A 23,098-nucleotide genomic window follows, 5' to 3' on the forward strand; every position below is an offset into this window, starting at 1 on the left:
CTTCCCTTCTCAGCTTTAAAAGCCACAACACCAAATCCAAGTTGCAATATCTCACCCCAAACCCCACTAATGTATATATATTTGGATCCTGGGGATTGACCCAGGGGTGCTCCACTATTGAGATACATTCCCAGCCCTTTATTTTTTACTTTGAAACAGGGTCTCTCTAAATTGCTGAGGCTGGCCTCAAACTTGCCATCCTCCTGCCTCAGCCTCCCGAGTTGCTGGGATTCCAGGTATGCGGCACTGCATCAGGCGCCTTGCTGATCTTTTCGGGTGTTGTGTGGCCCATCTACCTTTGTCAGACTTAGAGACATGCTTAATGGTCCCACTCGCTGGGGCTCTGCTCATCGCTGTCTTCCTCTGAGTCAGCAGACACTCTCTTGATTCTTTGGAATGCAGCTTTAATGCTCCTCTCTAGGTCACTGGTTGGCTTGTCGCTGAGGCCTGAGCCCAAGTCTGTGTGGACTTTCTTTAGTTTCACCCCTTGTCCTATGGCAGCCAGAATGTGCTCCTTGACTGACATCCGGGGAGCAGGTGAAAAGGGCACTTCCGCTTTCTGGAGAGGGCTTCCGCTGTGCCTTAAGGAGGCCAACACTTCATCCATAGATCCTGGGCATTGAAAACTTTCCAAGGAATTGGGTGGTCTCTCAGCAGGTGACCCACACACTAGAGAACGTGGCTGATCATCGTTTACCCAAGTTCCAAGACCTAAGTTCCGATGATTGGCAGCTTGAGAAGAGGCCAGAGCAGGAAGAGGTGGAGGGAGAGTTGGTGGGGGTGGGGGAGGGGGGAGGGGGAGGAGCAGGAGGAGGAGCAGGAGGAGAAGGTTGTTGTGGTGGTGGGGACAATGACAGCTCTTCACTGGATTTGAAGTGTGTTCGGTCACCAACTGGAACAAAAATCTGGACAGGGATATTTCTGTGATAGTCTTGATCCTTGGGGGTTTTCTCAGTACAAACTTCAGGTAGGAGAGGAGCGCTTCGGGGAGCGGCTGACACAAGCTGAGAAACTGGTGAGGACCTCTGCTGGGGAAGGTCAGCTGGCAGGTTTGGAGTCCCGGGTTCCCAGCAGGATGTCTGCTGTAAGGATTGAACTGAATATTTCTTTTTATAGGCTCTTAATCGCTGGAGTGTTTTCTGGTGTTCTTGGTTTATCCACTCTTTTTTCTTTTGCTCCTCTTCTTTTATTTTGTCTCTTTTCATTTGAATACTATGATGCTGATGAAAATATCTTGTACTTTCTTCAGCCTGTTGCAATCTGAGCTGATGGTTTTCTTTGCACTGATCCTTTCTGTTCCTGAGCGAGGCTCTCCTGGCACAGATCCTGCCCCGTTTGGCCTCCAGCTTCTGGCACTGCAAGCTGAGTTCTTTCACCTCCAAGTTCCCACCATGTTGCAGGTCGGCTACATGATCCATACCTTTAAGTTCCTCTGGACTTTCACACGGGTCATAATAGACAACTTCATCCTGTTTCTCTTTTATAAGTCTTTTAATAGAGTTCAGCTGTGTAGTAAGAAGTATTTCTTCATTTTTTAATATCTCAAATTTAACCTCATATAGTTCCAATTGAATTTCATAATATTGTATTTCTAATTCATCTACAACATGTATATTTTTTTCTTATTCTGGAAGATCTTCCACCTTTCTCTGAATTTGCGCTCTTTTGTGATTTAAACACAGCTCCTTGGCTCTCATGAGTTGCAGGGTCTCTTGAGCTAGCATGAGCTTGAGTTTTTCTAATCTGGGAGTGGCTGTGGCCCAGGCAGCCTGGCCAAATCTCCTCCCATCCTGTTCCATTTGTTTCTGCATTCCTGCTAATGCTTTAAGGTTTCCTTAAAATAATTCACAGTGATCTCCTGAATAGAGACAACAGCTTCTTCAGCACTTCTGCTCCATTCTTTGGCTTCCTTCTGCAGGGCAACTACCCTTTTAGGACCCAGATTATCCTCATCCAGGGACTTCAAAATACCAAGCTTACATAAAGTTGCAACTTCCCGCCTGTCCCTGAATGGCTGCAGTAAATACTGGAAGAACATGGTTGCCATAGTAACCAATTCCTGATAAGCTTCATCTTCCTCTTGATAAATTTTCATCAATGATACCATGTTGTTGGCTTTTTCATGTCCTTGAAGAACCTGGTGCAGCCGGGCTCCTACCTGGGCCGCCGCGCGCAAGGCCCGCTCCCAGAGCTCCTGCCGGCTCTCCCAGTCGGCAGCGCCGCTTTCCGCGGGGAAGAGGCGTCTTTGCTGAAGGTTATAGGGCTAAGAAGTAAAGAAGATGAAATTCAAAGTCAAGTCCATCTGATACTAAAGGTCATGTTTTTGTTTGATACTTCTCTTCATGCTTGCTTTTTCAGGATTCTAAGAGGAAAAATTTTTAATTGTAACCAAGGGCAGAAAGAACTGGATAATAGTATGTAAATTCCTGCTAATAAAATATTAATTTTAAAATTAAAAAAAAACATTTTCCCTGACTTAGAAGGAAATGCCCCTTTTTCATTCTAGATGATACAAAGACACTTTGGATTTGGTGTATAGAGAGTTGTCTCAAATAATTTTAACAGAATAATCTTCTGGGATTTTTTTTTTTTTTTTGCTACTGAATTCCCAATTTAGTTTCCTTACTCTTGCCCCCCCCCAAGTAGATTTTGTAATTCTACTCAAATCATGGGCTTCTTTTCTCTCTAGATAAATTCACTGTTGCCTCTGACTGAACACTTAGTTTGCCCTTTTAAATAGTTGTGGAAATAAATTGTATGCTAGGCTAGTGTTCTACCACTGAGCAACATCTCCAGTTCCCTGAGTTTGCTTTGAATATCTGCATGGCAAAATTAATTCACTATATGGCGCATTTTCTCTAAATAATGCAGGTCTCACCCCAGTCCTCCCTGAAAAAAAAAAAAAAAAAAAAAAAGAGCGCGTTGTGCAAGGTGACACCGCCGCAGCCGTGGTCCGCTTCGGCCAGATAGCGCTCCAGTTGCCCGCAGAGCTCCTGTAGCGCGGTCTCTCCGAGGCCAACGCGCACCGGCCACACTAGCGCCCACAGCCCGCGCCCACGGTCCCCGGCCCCGCAGCCAGCCACGTCCAGCTGGGGCGGTAGCTGTGGGAAGCTGTGTTCCAGGGGCGGCCACAGCGCCGCCAGCTGCCGGTGTGCGCCGCGGAACCCCGCGGCCGAGAGCAGGCCGGCCCAACTGGGCGTGGCCCTGGCAGGCTCAGGCGGGGTCCCTTCACCCCGCAGCCGCTGCGCCATGCGATGGAACCTTGAGCTTTCTATTCCAGTGCTCTGTCATTAAGCTGTATTCCAGAGCCCCTGAACCTTATAATTTAAATTAGGGAAAGTACCTTTTTTCAGATGCACAAGTGACCTGTGTATATAGGAAAAGGGACTTTGTGTCCCTGGTAAGAGAAGGAATTTAAGTTTAATAATAAATGAAATACAGTTTTTAGCTACAATACTTGTGAGGATGAAGAGTAGTGGTACTTATGTTGCTGCTTAAGGGTTGAGTTCCTTATGAATTCTAAAATAAATGATAGTATTGTACATTTTAATAATGTTTATTTCTGTACAAATCAATTTCTTTATACTATCTTTAGGATATTATAAAATATGCATGACTTAATATAGCAGTGTGTTAGAAAGGACTCATAGAACTGATTGTAGTAAGAAAATGCAGTGCATTCCTAGCATGAAATATTATGTAACCATTAGAGGTGACAAAGATATAAATGTATGTTGACCTGGGAAGATGTCTTTTTGAATATCAAGTGAAAACGAAGCTTGATAGTACATACACACAAATAGATTGTGGTCTTGTGTTAGGCACAAATATATAAAAAAACAAAATGTAGTAAAATTTAAACACTGAGCCATTATTTTCAGCATTCAAATTATGAGTAAAGATTTCTTTTCCTCTTTTGTTTAATGTTTATTTTATCTCCAATATTTGGCAATTCCTCCTTATCTTTCTGTTTGTTTCTACCTTAGTTTCATTGACAGCAGTTAATATGCTCTGTAGTAATGCAGTATTTTGACATTTTCTGTGTTCTACTTTTTTTCAACTTCCATGTGGGAAGTTTTGGAAAAATTCCACATTGGCTTCTACTTTTCCCTTTCCTTACCTGTTATTTCTAAAATGCATATGTGTAAAAGTTTTAATGAGAACTACTTGTTAATAAAATAATCTTTGGGAGGAGCAGGGAGATGAATCTTGTTTCTGTAGATTGTTATCTTTAGCCAACTTTTAGCCTCTTCAGAAGAAAAGGTAATCTTTTCATCTGTGCTTGTAGATATTAGTGCCTATACATTTGCTATACATGTATGTTTCATTCCATACAGATTTATTTCATAAATGCAATTGTAGGTTTATCGTTTTGTTTTAGTTACATTCTTAAGAAAGTAAAAGAAAGCAAATATAAATATTGTTGAAAGTATTGCTTTAATTTATAAGAAATTTGTTTAAAAATGCTGAACTCCCCACCAGGTGCCTTTGTGTAAATCTGTAATCCCAGAAATATGTGAGGCTGAGGTAGAAGGATCTCAAGTTCAAAGCTAGTCTCAGCAATTTAGAGAGGCCCTTAGCAACTTAGGGAGACACTGTCTCAAAATGAAAAATAAAAAAGACTGTGGCTGTTGCTCAGTGTTTAAGTGCCCCTGGATTCAATTCCCAGTAGAGAACGACAAACAAACAAGCAAAAAAACACCACACACTGAACTCCCCAAGTATACTTTCAATTTCATTTACTCACCACTCATATCCTGAATACCTATTATATATTTGATATATTTTACTATTTCTGAGGTCCTCCTTTCTTAAAATTCATGTTTCCCTGACTGGAGATTTAAAACTGAACTAATAGAACTCAATTTGAAGTGAAGAATTTCCTCAGGCTTTTCAAACAAAAGCACTTCTGGAGATAAGAGTTTGTAAACTGCCCATTTGAAAAGTTAAGATCACATTAATACTGATATTAAGTATTGGATATATTCAATTTACTTAAGGGCTACAAATCTAAATACTGAACAATGTGAAACATACTAATTCTTTTGAATCATACATTTCCGTTGGCTTTATGTTTCTTGAAAAAAAAAGCAAGAATAACTTTGCTTTAAATTTGGTCTATTGATGTTTTCTTATTCAACCCTCTTTATCTATAGTAATTTTTGTAACTAAAACTTATTGAAATGTCACTCATATGACTAGAACTTCCATTGATCAATTGTGTTATCACATTTCACTTAAGGTAAGGCACCATGGATGGGTGATGGGCCTTTCTTTTATGTGTAAATAAACATTTTAAAAATTGAAATACTTAGTCCTTAAAATACATCTGAGAAATTATTAACAATACACAACCAAAATCAAGATTCACTGGTGTCAGAAGCAATGGTGCATACTTGTAATATCAGTCAGTGATTTGAGAGGGAAGGTGAGGCAGAAAAATTGCAAGTTCAACATGAGCCTGGGCAACTTAGTGAGACCATGGCAGAAAGTGAAAAATCAAAAGGGCTCTGGATATGGCTCAGTGTTGAGTGCCCTTCAGTTTAATCCTCAGCCGGGGGGGTATGGTGGGGGAGGAAAGAAGTCAGTGGAACAGGCAGTTAGAATGAGCTAATCTTTCATTAATTTTCATTAATTAGCTGTAATAACAGCTAATAAAGATTGTTTCTTCTGAAGAAATTGTTTTGAAGGGAGAGGAATTATATGCTATCTAATGTTTACAGTGGCATGAATAATTGTCTGATTTAAGTGGGAGCTCTATGACCTCCTAACAAATCTTACTTTTGTAGGACTCCTCTACATTACGCATGTGCCTATGGCCAGGCAGAAGTGGTGGATTTTCTAGTAAAGAACAAATGCGACATTCACCTCTGTGACAGTGACAACAACACACCTCTGATTAAGGTAGATGTAGCAAAGTATTTCTGTGAAGGATGAACTATATTTACATACTTAGAGGAAAAATTGATTAATATCATTTAAATATAACTAATTAGTAAATCCCATGGAACGTTTGTGTTGAATTCTTGAAATTGACAATCTATTTCTTGGTACCAAACCAACAGGCCATCCAACAGCAAGAAGAACAATGTGCAACTATTCTTCTAGAAAATGGTGCCGATGTAAATGTTCAGGATCCCAATGGTGGAACTCCTCTCCACCATGCTGTCTGTACTAACAACACATCAGTGGCAGGAAGACTGCTTTTACATAATGCAAATATTGAAGCTCAAAACAAGGTAAACATCCCCCACCTTTATTTCCAAAATATTTGAAATACATTTATTTTGACAGTGACATAAGTCAACAGATGTTGTTTATAAGCAGGGTTTTCTTGATTAGAAGAGTAGCAAATGTTGGAACTTTTTAATCTTATGGATATATTTACTTAATATAAGTGTACATAAATTGACTCCACATTTAAAATTCAGGAGAGTTGTGTGGAAATATGGAGTTCAAGCTTCTCTTGAAGAACCATGTGGAGTCTCCTTTGAGCCCATGTTACCATGTGGTACACTCTGCTCAGGTGCCCTTTCATACCTGGCATGGGTGTTCCCCAGATTGTGCTGGATAGCTACAGCATTCATTCACTCAGAATCCCATACTTTGCCCTATAAGAAGTTTTATAACTCCTGTTTTATACTTTATTTACAATTCCATGGCTTCATGATAGTTTATATTAATTTATAAGAACATGGCTTATGGACTATATTAATCTCTTTGAAATGGAATTGAATTTTAGAATTTATAAATTTTTGCTTTCCAAACCTTTTACTTATATGTACGACATAAATTATATTCCCATTAGAGTTTCTATAAGCTTCATTAGGCTACTCATAGTTAGGTGGAGAGCATACACATTGTGCAAGCAGTATTATATCTTTGTCCTCAGCTTTGTCTCTTTAGTCTTTTATGATGTTAAAAATAGTTCATGTAGATCAGTATAAAACTTTTATTGATACACAAAATTTCTGAATTCTAGTTTGTCTAAAATTATAAATATCTTTAAGCAGCAATTCAAATGGAACCAGAATAAAAAAGAATTTGGTAAAGTGGATGTGCATTATGGTCCCAGGATGATTATTATGAATACATTTTGTATTAACTTTCTAACATGTAAGAGTAATATCTTTCATCTTATAATAGGAGAAAACGCAGGTACCAAATGACTCAAAGTTCATTTGAAGCCTCTCTCTTTTTTATTGGATTATTTATGTATTCTAATTTGCTGTATATGACAGAGAAATGCAACTCATTTCATATTACACATATAGAGCACATTTTTTCAAAGTCTCTGGTTGTACACAAAGTATTTTCACACCATTTGTGTCTTCCTACATGTACTTAGGGTAATGATGTCTAACTCATTCCACTGTCTTTCCTGCACCCATGCCCCCTCCCATCCCCTCCTTCCCCTTTGTAAAGTTTCTCCATTCCTTCCATGTTCCCCCCACCATCACCATTATGAGTCAGCATCCTCATATCAAAGAAAACATTCAGCCTTTGTTTTGGGGGGCTTGGCTCACTTCACTTAGCATTATATTCTCTAACTCCATCCATTTTTGCAAATGCCATGATTTTTTTTCTCTTTTAATGCTGAGTAATATTCCATTATGTATACATACCAAAGTATCTCTATTCATTCATCTACTGAAGGGCATCCGAATTGGTTCTACAATTTAGCTATTGTGAATTATGCTGCTATAAGCACTGATGTGGTTGCATCACTGTAGGATGCTATTTTTAAATCCTTTGGGTATAAACTGAGGAGTGGGATAGCTGGGTCAAATGGTGTTTCCATTCCAAGTTTTCCAAGGAATCTCCATACTGCTTTCCAGATTAGCTACACCAATTTGCAGTCCTTCCAGCAACATATGAGTGTGCCTTTTCCCCCACATGCTCACCAACACTTATTGTTATTTGTATTCTTGATAGCTGTCATTCTGACTGGAGTGAGATGAAATCTTAGAGTAGTTCTGACTTGCATTTCTCTACTTGCTAGAGTTGTTGAATATTTTTTTATATATTTGTTGATTGATTATATATCCTCTTCTGAGAAGTATCTGTTCAGTTCCTTGGCCCATTTATTGATTGGGTTATTTGTTTTTCTTTTTTTTTTTTTTGGTGTTGAAGTTTTTGAGTGCTTTATATATCGTATAGATTAGTGCTGTATCTGATATGCTTGTGGTGAAGATTTGTTCCCATTCTGTAGGTTCTCTGTTCACTTCACTGTTTCTCTTGCTGAGAAGAAAACTTTTAGTTTGATTCCATCTTATTTATTGATTCTTGGTTTTAATTATTGTGTATAGGAGTCTTATTAAGGAAGTTGGGGCCAAATCCGAGATGATGGAGATTTGGGCCTACTTTTTAGAAGCCTCTCTCTCTTAACTCAAGAGTGCATTTTCCTAGTGGAACGGGAGTGCCTTATATTGTTGTCTAAGATCTTGAACTATATAGAGGAGATTCAACAGGATTTGTGTTGCATGGAGGAACCTCCCATGTTATTGGATAACTCTTAGAACTGTATCCCTATAACTTGAATTCTTCATAAGTGAATGTCTGCTATGAAAAAGTGTTGTCAAATTAGTGTTAGCAATGGTACACGGATGTCCTTACTAATGGATGCATAATGCACAATTCTGTGGTATTTCTCTAATAGTGAATCAATGAAATTTTTTGATGAATTTTGGTATTTCTGTAAAACTGGAAATTCTTTGGAATATTGATTGATAAACCCAGCTCTAGAGATAAAAGTTTAGCCCATGTATTCAATAGGATACTTAAGCCCTTTTACTACTTTGCTTCAGGTATGGGGCCATAGAGAAAAAAGATACATACCCTGTCCTCAAGAAGTGTTTGGTTTTGATGGGAGATAATGGCAATCACATAACCCATTGTAAGGGGAAAGAGCAGTTCATGTGGAAGTGCAGGATGATAGAAGGAAGAGGCTGCTCTTCATTTATTTTATAGTGTTTACGTTTATGTTTGTGAGGTGTGTTATAAGATTTTGAATTCAATTGAGAAATAAGCAAAATTGTTAATAAATTGTTTTTGTTGTTTTCCAGGATGGCTGCACCCCACTTTTACTTGCCCTAAAGGAAAACAAACACCGTATGGCAGAATTTTTAATTAAGGCGAAAGCAAATATACATGCGGTTGACATGAGAGGGAGGTATAGTAGTTTATTCTTTAAAAACACTCATTCAAGCCAAATATTAAATTAATGGGAAGGAGAATATTAATTTATACATATTGGGGTAGAGTGAAAAATATGAACACAAACCATGTTTTAGGTAGAAATTGTTGATTTTTTTGTTCACTTGTTATGGTTTGCATATGAGGTATCCCCCAAAAGCTTACCTGTGAGACAATGCAAGGAGGTTCAGAGGAGAAATAATTGGGTTGTGAGAGTCTTAACCCAATCAATGAATTAATCCCATGACAGGGATTAACTGATTAACTGACTGGTAACTGAAGTGTCTGAGGTGTCAAAGGGTGTGGCTGGAGGAGGTGGGAATTGGGGGCATGGCTTTAGAATATATGTTTGAGTCTGGCAAGTGCAGATCTCTCTCTCTCCCTCTGCTTCCTGATCACCATGATCAGGATGTGAGCTGCTTCCCTCTGCCACACTCTCAGACCATGATATTCAGCCTCACCTTGAGCCCCTGGATATGGAGCTGGATTCTACGGACTAAGACCTCTGACTCCAATGAGCCCTTGAATAAATGTTTTCTCTTCTACAATTGTGCTGGTTTTGTCCTTTAGTCACAGTTGTTAAAAAGCTGACTAAAAAAAGTTTTAAATAAATATGGATTTTGTCATTTTTTTGATTGAATAATGTATTTCTTAACCTCTCTATTGTAATTTTAACTTCTATTTCTTATACTTTTCCTTTAAAAGGTTATATTGAGCATAAATAGACTTTGATGATTTTTTTTTCCTTTTGGATGACTCTAAATTGCTTTTTTTGAAGAATATTTATGTTAACTTATTCCTAATTGAGCATTAATTTCTGTTGCTAGATGTCCATTTTCTAATATATTTTGATGTTTTTCTTCCCTTCTTCAGGACTTTTTATTAGTTCTAATCAGTTGTGCATAGTAGTAGAAAGCTCTTCAATTCATTATATACAAATGGAGCAGATTTTTTCACTTCTCTGGTTGTTCATGAAGTAGGGTCACACCATTTGTGCAAATGTACATGTAATGATATCCACCTCATTCCACTGTATTTCCTGCCTTTATCCCCTCATTCCTCCCCTTTTCCCAATGCAAGGTTCCTCTACTCACCCCCTGCTCCCTCCATATGGATTAGCATCCACTTATCAGAGAAAACATTTAGTCCCTGTTTTTTTTGAGATTGGCTTATTTCCTTTAGCATGATATTCTCCAACTCCATCCATTTACCTGTAAATACCATAATTTTATTCTCTTTCAATTGTAATATTCCATTGTATATATGTACCACAGTTTCTTCATCCACTTATCTATTGAAGGGAATCTAAGTTGCTTCCACAGTTTAGCAATTGTGAATTGCGCTGCTATAAACATTGAAGTGGCTGTGTCACTGTAGTTTGCTATTTTAAGTCTTTAGGGTATAGACTGAGGAATGGGATAGCTGGGTCCAAATGTGGTCACATTCCAAGTTTTCTAAGGAGTGTCCATACTGCTTTACAGATTGGCTGCACCAATTTTCAGTCCCACCATCAGTGTATGAGTGTACATTTTCCCCCACACTTATTGTTGCTTGTCTTCTTCACAACCGCCATTCTGACTGGAGTGAGGAGTAGTTTTTATTTGCATGATTTCTTTCTTTTTAAAATACATTGTTTAGTTGTAGATGGACACGATACCTTTATGTATTTATTTTTCAGTGGTGCTGAGGATTGAACTCAGTGACTCACATGTGCTAGGCAAGTTCTCTACCATTGAGCTACAACCCCAGCCCTGATGCTTTTAATTCTAATTGGCTAGGGCTGAGGGAAGAAAAACAGCTTTAATGGCATATACATTTTCTTTAATGAAGAAATAGGTTTGTAGTGATGAGAAAGAAGATAGGCTTTAAATTCACAAATGACTGTGTTGCATTTCCAGCTTTCCTAGTTACAAAGTGTGACACTTTGGAAACATTACTTATCACTAAATATATTTCCTGATATGAAAAAAATTCTTTTCATTCAAAACATGCTTGAAGGGTGGTTGTAAGATGAAACATAAACATTGATTTTAGTCCTTACCAAATGCTTATTTTCATTGTTATTAACTGAATTAATAATGACTGATTATCACCATTATTATTATAGCAATTGTTTTAAGCCTGCTCACAGCCTTTATTTGCTTGACTTTTAAGCTGACTATGAGTTATATTACATCAGACTGAGGAAGAAATGGGGCATTCTTCTTTTGAAATCTTTTATGTACTTCAGATAAATAGCCTCATCACAGTTATTGTCCATCAAGTGATTTTATGTTTATAACTTCTACCATGTAATTCCCTATTGGGACAAGAAGTTTCCTCTTTGTTTTTTTTTTTTTCTATTTAGACTGAGAGATGATTTGCACAGATGATCCCCCAAGATGCTTATGTCTGTTAAGATATGTAAAGCAAGATATTAAATTGATTAGATACATAAAATTAGCTCTTAAAGTACCTAAAAACAAAATTATTTCTCCATTATTTTAGAACAGCCCTCATGCTTGCAGTGAGGTATGAATCACCAGATATAATCAAGCTTCTTATTGAAGGAGGTATTGATGTCTTTGCGGAAGATGAGGATGGAGGGACTGCATTATGTTATTCTGTTGCTAGTGGCTGCAACATGTAAGTGTTTTAATTAAAGTACTAATCAACATTAAGTGGAGGTTGAAAATAAGCACAACTATCATCTTATATATCATTTGAGTGTTCATAGTTCAAATATGTTAGGAATGACAGTGACTGAGTCCCTTCATCAGCCATTAACACTGCAGAAGTCTAGGCTAATTAGCAGTAGTGATTAGTGCAGGATATCTCACAGGACTTTCTTGTTCTTTTTCTGCTGGTGTTGTGGTGTTGGGGATTGAACCCAGGTCCTCAATCATGACCTCTCCCACTGAGATACACCTCCAGCCCATATGTTAGAACTTTAAAACGTTTATCCTTATAGATCCCAGCCTTATCCACTTCATTCCAAATATAATGTCCACTATGGCAAATATGATTTTTCTTATTAGGTATTTGCATTTTTAAATGCTCAGCTTAGTAAAAAAAAAACTCCTTACTTTCCTCTGGGAGCTATCTTTTTCACTACCCTTCTTGAATATCCCCAGGGTATGTGAATTCTTTAAGTTCAAGGAAGACAGTTCTCTTTTACTACACAGCTGAAAGGGAAAATAAGGGACTTTAAAATCATTATTCATTTCTGTCATTTCTGTCAATTGTATTGCTGCAGTGTTGTTATTAGAAATGGTCTTGCAGTGTGGCAATGGTTAACTTTTACTACCCAGTTGTCCTGACTGATCACTGTCTCTAAGTCCTCATGGAACAATGTAGGTTTGAAAGTTACACTTGTTTTTGAAGTTCAGATATGCATGTGCGGCTGCACTCACTTATGATTCTCAAAGCAGCTGCATTCTGCTTTGGCATGTGAGCCATCTAGCTTTAGTCACACACATAGTGAGCAAGCACACCATGACCTCCACTTAAATTCTTACATAGAGCACATGTGTTAGCCAAAACCTTCAGGGTGAGTCATTCTTTGTCTTTTCTGCAAATATTAGTTGGAATCATTTAAAAACTATCAGATACTTTAAATAATGTCATAGGAAGAGATAAGTTTCCTTTCATGTTTGCTAACAGATCAGAACCCAAAAGCCTCATTATGTCCTGTGAAGCACCTTTCTTTGATAGGGGGAGGTCTCATATTACTGTTTCCAAGGGGGAAGTGTGATGACTTTAATTGGCATCTCTAGTGATTTTTCTTCAATTTTGATGAAAATTTCTCAAATTACTTGCCCATTTTCCTGAAGGCTTCAGAATATTTTCAAGTTCTGCCTCACTGGGAAGTCATTAAAAGCAGCATTCTAAGATCTAAGATAATTGAGATATCTGACAGTTAAGCCCCATACTGACACATCAATATCTGTGTATAAAATAGGATTTTGTCATCCAAGTCAGCTTAAGATGAACATGGAGACTAAGCATCATTCTCACAGAGATCTGCTGGTTCCATTTGACTTGATAGAGAAGGAATAGTAGCAGGCCAAGTCAGTTTTGGCATTTGTTAATTTTCTGCCCTGGGTGCAATTGCTTAGTTTCGTAACAGGGAAAATTATATTATGTAATTTAAGGATATAAAATATTCATAAATAAATTGGATTTTTAAATTATCCCAATGCTGATTTGCCCTGAATTATAAGGCCTAAAGAAGAATACAGTCAATATCCAAAATAAAAACCTAATAGTATTTTCCAATAACCTTAACATTTGAATATTAAATCCTGTGATAACATATACTTTGAGTTTCAATTGGCTTTCCAGAATAATTCAGGATTAAAGAACTAATTACTTCATTACTATTTTTCTTAGCATGTTTTAATATTATCTCCTTAAATCTTCATAACAACCTGGTAAACTAATGAAGTATGGTCTTATTTTTTAGAAGGAGACTTGAGTCCAAGAGAAATGATTTGTGCAAGATCAAAGAGCTATTGTTTACAGAGAGAGGATCTGAATTCAGGACATTTTTCTTTATGTCAAGCTACTCTAGTTAATGTATTGAGCAGTATTGTCCTTAATGCATAATTATTTCATCTTTCTTTTTTCTTCTTCATTACAAGCCTTTGAGTGCAGTGGCATGCACCTTAACTGCAGATACTTGGGAGCCTGGGGCAGGAGGATCACTTGAGCCCAGGAGTTCAAGACCAGCCTTCGCACCACCATGGTGAAACCTCAGCTCAAAAACAATACAAAACAAAATGAAAACATAAAACCATACAAATAATTGTATGGTTATTGGATGTTTACAGAGCTCACAAATTTGAAATACATGGGATAAAATTCTGTTGTTAGCTCTTATGATGTCTAAAATTCTCTCAAGTTAATATATTTGTTTAACATTTTTCATTCAGTATTAAAATACTAATTGTGTTACTTTTCTATACATGGCAACAGGAAAATAATGTTTGACTGTACAGAAGAAAAACGTAAGATGAGGAAAAATACCAAAGAAGGTAATATTCTGATAGTGAACTCTCTTGTTGTTTCTACCTTACTAAATGAGTAAGAATAAAAAATGTTTTGGTAACAAAGGAGCAGTGAAAAAGTCAAATTGTAAATTGCATTCATATTTTTAAAATTTGTTTTAAATATTTTTGAATACCTTATTTAAGAAATTAATTATTGGAAGTTTATAATCTGAAACAGTGTTATCTGAAAAAATTTACATTAATAGTTTTAACTATAAATACATATTTTATGTAAGATGTTTTATGGATTTACATTAGTAGTTTTGACTGTAAATATAATATGTTTTATATAAGATGTTTTATGGATTTATAGTTTTTCTTATATATAAAAGAAAGGTTTTTAAATTGGTGTGTTGTGTTTCTTTAGTAACATTATAGCATTTTAGATTTGTTCTAAAAAGAGATATTCTTTTTAACTACAGATATTGACTGCTTATTTGCACAAATTATTGGATTTCACTCTGACATCCATATATGCACATCTTACTTGAATCTTATCCATCCTCCCTAGTTCCCGCTTTATTTTCCCTCACTCCCCCTCCTCAACTCCCCTTTCCCTTCTCTAGTAATATCTTTTCTATTTTTCAGGATATTATTGTTTTTCATAATCCACATATGAGGGAGAACATGAAATCCTTGGCTTTGTATTCCTAATATCCTGCTTAACATTATGACTCCCATTTCCATGGACTTTCAAATTTTTTTCTTTGTTTATTTCTTCAAGGATTTCCTTCAATGTTTCTGTTGAGAAACCTGCTGCTCATTTGATGGGTTTACTTTATAAGTGCTTTGATTCTTCTCTCTCATAGCTTTCAATATTAATTCTTGATTTGTATTTGTCAATTTTATGTTATAGAAAAAACAGTCATTCTTTTCTGGTTAAGTACGCTTGGGGTTCTAAATGCTTCCTGTACCTAGGTTTTCATATCTTTTCCCAAATTTGGAAAAATTTTTGGTGTTATTTCACTGAACAGTTTTGTAATGCCTATAGCCTGTACCTCCATTGCTTGGTCTTTATGAGTCATAAAGTTTAGTCTTTAATAATATCCTAGGGGTTTGGATGTTCTGTTCATTCTCCTTTTTATTTCTTGAGGTTTGCTACTACCTGAACTTGAAATTTTATCAACCTATACTTGGTCTAGTCTATGGGTGTTACATTAGCTGAATTTTTTATTTGAGCTATTTAGCTTTTATTTTCAATATTTTGCTTGATGATAGATAATTAGTGCATTAAGAACTCTTATATCCCCTTCTCTGTATTTATACAGAATCTCTGTTCATTAAATTGCTCTTTTGTATCCTGCAGTAAATTTCTTAATTTATGCAATTATTTATTTGTATTCTTTTTGAATTCAATCATTATTTTTGGCATTTTTAAAAATTATTTTTCTGGCATTTCATCTACTGCAGTATCTTTGAAATCATTTATCAGAGACTCATGAAGATGTGAAGGAGTAATTAAAAAAATTAAATCCAGGGTTTATGCATACTATGCAAGCATAGTACCACTGATCTCCATCCCCAACCTTCTTTATCAGTAGATTTTCTGCCATGGTAAATATGAAGACAATCATATTGTCTTTTGTTTTGTTTCTTATCTTACATGAATCGGAAAATGATTTTTTTCTCCTACTAGGAGTTGGCACATTCTGTAAGCTCAAGTAACTTAATAATTGTATTTAAATACTTTTTCATATCAGCTATTACTCCTTGGCAACTTGCTGCTAACTCCCTGGTGCTTCTTTTTAAACTTCTCTATGAGAGTGATATAGTTGTTACGACTATATCAAGTGATAAATATATGATATGGTGTCTAGCCCAGACATGGTGTCTAGTCCAGATCATGTTTGAGCTCTCAAGGGTATCATCTTTCTAGTGGTAAGGCCTTGTTTGCACTACACACAAGAAAGTAGCTGGAACTAAGAGATTAGTATCTTCACTAGAACATCATTAGTGAGGGTAAGTATATTGATTTCTACTGAGCTCTTCTCAACTTTAAGCTATAATATCTTTGTAAGCATACCAGTCCCTGGTCTGTTGCCCAATTTTTCCCATGCCCCAAAGGATGCTTCCCACACATCTAGCTTCCTTATGAAAGAGTATTTCATTATAAATTTCATGTCATAACAAAATAATCATACTCTCTTATAATTGTTCTTAACTGCTTTTAGTCCAGAAAACTCATGAGATTTGTTTGATATTGTCAGCTTTATACTACCAATTCAACTAATGATAATTTCTATCAGTTTTACATCTTTCCCAATAGAATTATGATCATGGTACATAGTATTTTACATTTTAATATCAAATTATGATGAATCTCATTCTTTGTCCTTGCATTAGATAAATACAGAGAAGGGGATATAAGAGTTCTTAATGCACTAATTATCTATCATCAGTATCATGAATATTTATTCTAGAATCATCTCCCTGTATGGCCCCAAAGAAATACTTCATCACAAAGCATCAGTCATATACTTTTAACATTTTATATTTTATACAATTGATTAAATATGTATTTTATCTTTATTTAATAGGGAGTGAAAGTTCTACAGAAGACTCTCTAACAGGGTAAGATATATTTTAAAAATTTATATGTTAACTATATTCAGGAATAAAAATAAAAAAAAAACACTACTATTTCTGAATGCTTTTGTCCGGACTAGACAACATATTAGATATTTATCACTTGATATAGTCATAACAATAGATTTGAAAGTATTTGTGTTATTATAACACATACTAATTAAGCAACTGTCATTCAGAGTTGTTGCCTAAGTAGCCCATGATCCTTTCATTAACAATAGCTGGTCTGAGATTGACAGTCAGCCTGTCTGGCTGACAATGCCATTTTCTTGCCCCACTGCCTAGGCTTCTATGCAGCCTACACTCAAGATACATGTATGATATGAGGACAAGTGCATGGAGTACTGCATACATGGTATACATTAAGGGTGTCTGAGTGGAAAACCTGGTGCTAGGTGTGCCAGTGGAAAACCACTTACCCTGTAGGCACAGCCCTGGGCGTGAGGCTGTGTGTTGCAGTCCCTGCGTTTGCTCCATGGACTGCTCTCAATTGGTCGCTGTAAGGACAGTTAGCAAGAAATTGTATTGGTGGCTGCCTATAATCTGCCTAACTACTACCTGAGTATATATACATGGTAACTGCACAATAAAATCAGACCTGCTTCCTGGTTTGTCTGGAGTTCTTGATTAGTTACTCCGTAGTCACATTGTCCTCTACCATCTTCTTTGGACCTCCTTGCTGGACAAAAGGGAGCCCATGCAGTATCAGATCAATTCAGAAAGTCATAGGTACTTATGTGTTATTTCTGACTATATTTTAACTGAGAAACCTGCTTATCCAAGAGTTTCTTCTGATAGACAGTTTTTCTGCTAACCAGTACCTTTTTTTACATCAAAAATTTTAGGGAAAATCTTACATAGTTGTGGTTATAAGACAATGGGTTTTTCATAAGAAAGATTAGGCAAGGCAGAGAGGAATTATTTTACTAGATGTGAAGAATAACTATGTGTAGAATAGTATACATAAATTAATTTGAGTATCAATTTAGAGGTTATTTTAATTGATTTTTTTAATTCTCCTAATTTGATGGTTCTTCAATTTGTTCTATAAAGACTTTTTTTTAGCTTTTTTTTCTATGCCTGTAATCTTTTCTTGAATTTTTTCCTTTCTTTTCTACTCTTTTGTTGTTTATTTTGATATTTTTCAAAAACATTTTTCATCTAAAAACTCATTTTTCCCTTATAGAGCCAATAAAAAGCAGAAATAAGTTAAAGATTTAAGACATTCTAGCAACTAACCCAAGTATTCTATAATCCTTCAAAATGCTTTTAAAATACTGGCCAAGTGGTGGTTATGATGATGAACCTGAAACTTGAAAGATATTAAGAAAACTTTTCTGATACAGAACATGGAAGCAATGAGCTTTGAACTCAGGTTCCCTAATTTTAAACCAATCCTCTTCCTTATTATCATTATTTTTTTAATCTTTAATGTATTTTTATTTGGTGCTGAGGATTCAACCCAGTGCCTCATGCATGCCACGCAAGTGCACTACCACTTGAGCCACACCCTGAGCCCCTATTATCATTCTTTAGTTGAATGGGGGAGCAAGTTTAGGAACCTAAGTGAAGAAGTTAAAAATGGAATTAAGAAGTGAATAGAGTAGTAGAGAATCACACATTTGAAAAACAATGGCACTGTGATGGGTAGGAATGAGAGTTTTGGAAAAGTGATCAGAATATTGAAATTTATGACCAATTTGATAAAGACAAAACAAAGATTAATGACACAGGATATTGGGAGCTATCTAAAAAGGCATATTAAGTAGGAGGTCAAAGAGCATCCTGAATAAGTCATCAATTTCTTGTTTGTTTAATTGGAGGAACTGACAAACTTCAAGGTTTTTGATGAAAGAGGTTAAAATAATTTGAGCCACTGGGCAGAGTCTCCAGAGCACATTGGAATGTGAGGGTGGCTTAGAAACAATCAAGCACCAGGGGACTTGAAGTTGCTAACCTACATGGATCTATGGCACAGAGCAGATGTCCACCTTTCACCTTTTTTCCCAACTCATTGATGACTTCCTATGCACATGAAGGTTAGGCCTCAGGAATGACTGGTTGGCAAAGCCATCATAGAGCTTCAGTTGGGTACTTGTTAACGTGCTTATGCTGACACCAGTGACTGAGACACCATTTAGGAACATGGAAAATGAGCTCCAATATTGTGTCAATTGTGCCCAGCCATCTTTCAGGTATCTACATCTTCAAAGGATGTAGATTTAAAGGTTGGATACTACCACTAAGTCCTAAAGAAGAGGGATCTGAGAGTGTATACCCATAGGAAGGAAGATATTTAGGCTGTACTTAGGAGAACAGAGGTATGACTTTGAGTACTCTACTTTTCTGGCAATCTTTTCTCTTGATCATTTGAGTGCCCATGAAGATTTTGAAGTGCTTGATAGTTTATATGGATCTAAATGAGGCAAGACCTATATAAGAAAAAGAATTATATTTTATATTTCACTCTGTATGGCAAAAGTATTTCCAATAACAAATATATTTACATTCTTTGACTTGTGCACATTCAACTTTCAAACAATTCAAATATTTCAGGGAACTCCCTGTGCTGTTTGTGGATAAAAGGAAGCAATGGGCTCTTTTTAGTAGATAGTATCCATGTTGAAGAACCCAGCTCACTCTTTGATAGAAAAGATACAGGAAAGTATTTTTCTACTTTATCAAGAAACAAAAATTATTTTGCCCATTAATTTGATTTTCAGTTCAGCTTTCAACACAGGCCAGTTTGTAAAGATAAATTATTCTCAGGTTCTGCCAAACTATTGGTTGTCACTTTTTGAAAGGGAAGTAAAAGCTCCTTCATTGAATATTTCATAGACAGGAAAAATTGGAGGCAGAAATAAATAAATAAATTTTGTTTAAGAGAGGTCATACTGTTATTACTATATCATCAAGAAGTATCATTTGATATAATTAAACATTCACCAAAGTTTATTTTTTTGAAAAACTGGACTTATCCATTTTTTGTTGTTGTTTATTTTTACTCTAAAGATGTTCTGATAAACCTGGCCCTAGTCATTCTATGCCGGATGAGGGCAGCAATCAATCTGATACCAAGGTAAAGTGCTCTTTCGTGAAGTTAATTTTCTTGTTCCAAAATTTGTTTTTGGAGGTGTCTATTCTTAATGTTCTGCAGTGACCTCCCTGTCATTTATTTGAAAATTGTTCAGAAGAAATTATTTCATAGAATTATGCTGATTTCTTTTTATTAATACACTTTTGTAAATACCACCGTTCACTTAAATACTTCAGGGCATTGGGGGCTGGAAAACACACAAACAGAAAAGTTACATTAGGAAAATCCTTCCAACTGCAGAAGAAATACAAAATTTTGTAAGATTCATTTGAATAAATATACTTTACTATGACTTTTAAAGCATACAGGACTTTTATGATATTTAAACCTAAATAAAGATTTAAGCATTGAATTACTTTTCCTAGTAATCATGGAATTTCCCTGGAGCCATTAATTTGAAGCTATAAAGCATATTGTGTATGTACATTGTGTATACTTATTTCTCTTGGACACTGTATGTTTTAGGATCATATTCTTCTTAGGAGAACTTTTTCCCTATTTATGTTCTTGATTCTTTATTTATACTAAAATAATATTAGAAATGTGGCAATATAGAAATTTAGAATCTGTTTCTTAATGCTTGCATTACAAAGGGATTGCATCATGTTTTCTGAATCTCTCCACTGAGTGCTTTTAAACTCATGATCTAAATAAAAATAGATATTTTGTGCAAGATAATAACCAGTTCTTGAAGCAGAGCATCTTAATGACTATGTGATAAAACTTTAGTTTTAGAACTTTTTTGCCTTGTAGTGTATTAAAATATCCACTCAAATATCTTATATAACATTCTGAGACTTCATATTTGAGACATATCTTTACTGAGTTATTTATATATTCATTTCAAATCTCTTCTATCATCATGAGCTATTGGAGGTTAGGAAACATATCTCCTGGAGTAACTAGAATAAGATTTGGAATATTTTTAATGTTTTTGACATGAATAAAAATGACCAAAAAATAGATTTATAGATAATGAATTATCCTAAGTAATATAATATGCATGGTAGAGCTAATAATCAAATCTATTGAATTTCTACAAATGTGGCTTAAATTTATGTTCTTCTTTAGTGCTTAGGTTGTAAAAGTTCAGGTGAGTTATCGTGAATTAATGTCAAAAAAGGAACAATTCTTTACAATTAAGAAAAATGCCATAAATAGGAAAGTTGCAACCAGAATATCTCCTTTAGAGTCTCAACCCATGTGTGATTAAGTATCAAGTTCCACATTTTTCTTTTTCTTCAGAAGTAATATTACAGGTTTCAGATAGTGGTTTATAACCATTTAAGTCACAGTTATTATATTCTAATAAAATGTAATGCTTTATTATAGAATTATTAACAAAAACAAGCATAATATAATACTATTGAGTCTTAAACATTAGTATGAATAAAAATCTTTATTATATTTAATCGTAACCACTCAATTCCTTTCTTTTTCTTTATTGACTTAAACTCAGAGTCAATTGACTAGTCATGTCTTCTATTTTTGTTTCTTTCTCCTTTCTTTCCTAGTAAAAACGTTTTAGTCCTAGAAAACATTTATTTAGTGTTTGTTCTTTCAGCCATCTTTGTTTCATGGTCGGTTTTATTTTAATCTCCTGGCTTAGAAACTGTGTGACTTTCAGCCATCAATCATTGCCCCAAATATTATTCTTGTCATTATTCTCTTTCTTAGAAGGAGCACCATTTATATAATCATTTGTCTTCAGCTGTTTGACTCACAGGATTGAAGCAACTTAGGCTGTTTGTGATTCCAACCCCTCTTATTCATAAGATATTCAGATAGCATGTTTTTCCACCAAGAGGTAGTTCATATCAATGTAAATCATGAAAACCCATTCCAAATATTACATGTAATTACTTTATATTTCTTAAATTGTTATTTTTTAAAAGTACTCTAAACTGCTACACATGGCTGCAATTTTTATCCTAGATTATTTGGGTTAAGAAAATAGTCAAATGGATTTCAGTATTTTTGTAATAATCAATTGGAGGTAAGGGGAGTAATATTTAGGAGCTCTCTCTACCATCTCTCATAGTCCTCATCCCATGAGAAGATGTAGGTTAGTAAATGGCAGCATTAGGGTTTGAGTATACATCCACTGACTCAGAAACCTGTGTTCTTACTATTGTATCATGGAGCAATGGCCAATATTATAATTATATTATCAATTTTGGTGCTTGCTACACCCAAAGCTTTTTTTTTCCTTTCTAGAATATTGCAAGAGAAAAAGAAGAATTATGTGAAGATTTTCAACAATCCAGTAAAGATGGTAAGCTATTTGAAGACTGCTTCTTCTTGTGATGTTCATTAATTTGAAATGACAGACATTTTCATATACTATTTATTTTGTTTTTACTGTCATAGAAGCAATATCTGACCCAGGAACACGAGAAAATAAAACCTTGTTTGACAACAGTGGTACTGAGTGTCAAAAGGAAGATGAAGATGAAGACAATCTTGTACAATTTATCAGTATAAAGACCCCTTTCTTTTCAGCAACTCACTCAAAGGTGAGGTGTTTTTAAACCTCTTTTTCCCATGTCTTCTTACATGTCATCTTCCATATGCACATAATAATGACATACATCCCAGAGGTAAACATAAGGCTACAAAGTCATAAGGATAGCAACAGGCAGAGTATATATGCAGGATTAACATTTATGGAACTTGGTGGGAGTGAGCAATCCTTAGGAATGCCATTATGGATGGAAAGAATTAAAAAAAAAAAGCATAATCCCCCACTTATGTATGGGTGTACCTGGAGGGAGAGCCCTCTTATCTAAAGAAAGCCCAAAGAATGTATCCCAGAGCTACCAGGCTAAACCAAAATTCCAGGAAATATATTTGATAGTTAAAAAAAATAAGAATGTGTCCTTGACAGTGTTCCACACATAGGATAATCATGTATCAAACATGTCATGGCAACAAAGAAAGGCTGGGACTGCCATTGCTTGGGAGGGTTCCCACTGCAGTCATACCGATTTGAATTATCTACCAGCTAGAGGACAGAGTGACCCAACACACCTCTTTGGGATTCTAAGGTATCTGAAAGATAGGAATCTTTCAAAAGAAACAATAACCAAGAGATTTTGTTGTATACGTTGTGTAGTTTTATTGAAATTAAAGAAAAAGGCAAAAAAAAGAGTAAAAATTGAAGAAAAAGAAAATAAGCCAAAAGAACAGC

General features: G+C 35.6%; 1 pseudogene; it reads right to left on the bottom strand.

The window, feature by feature from the left end:
* Nucleotides 1-319: 319 nt before the first annotated feature.
* On the bottom strand, nucleotides 320-3,251 carry LOC144253371 (WASP homolog-associated protein with actin, membranes and microtubules pseudogene; annotated as a pseudogene).
* Nucleotides 3,252-23,098: the final 19,847 nt, after the last annotated feature.

This window comes from Urocitellus parryii, chromosome 2 (assembly GCF_045843805.1).
Source record: "Urocitellus parryii isolate mUroPar1 chromosome 2, mUroPar1.hap1, whole genome shotgun sequence".
Classification (NCBI taxonomy): domain Eukaryota; kingdom Metazoa; phylum Chordata; class Mammalia; order Rodentia; family Sciuridae; genus Urocitellus; species Urocitellus parryii.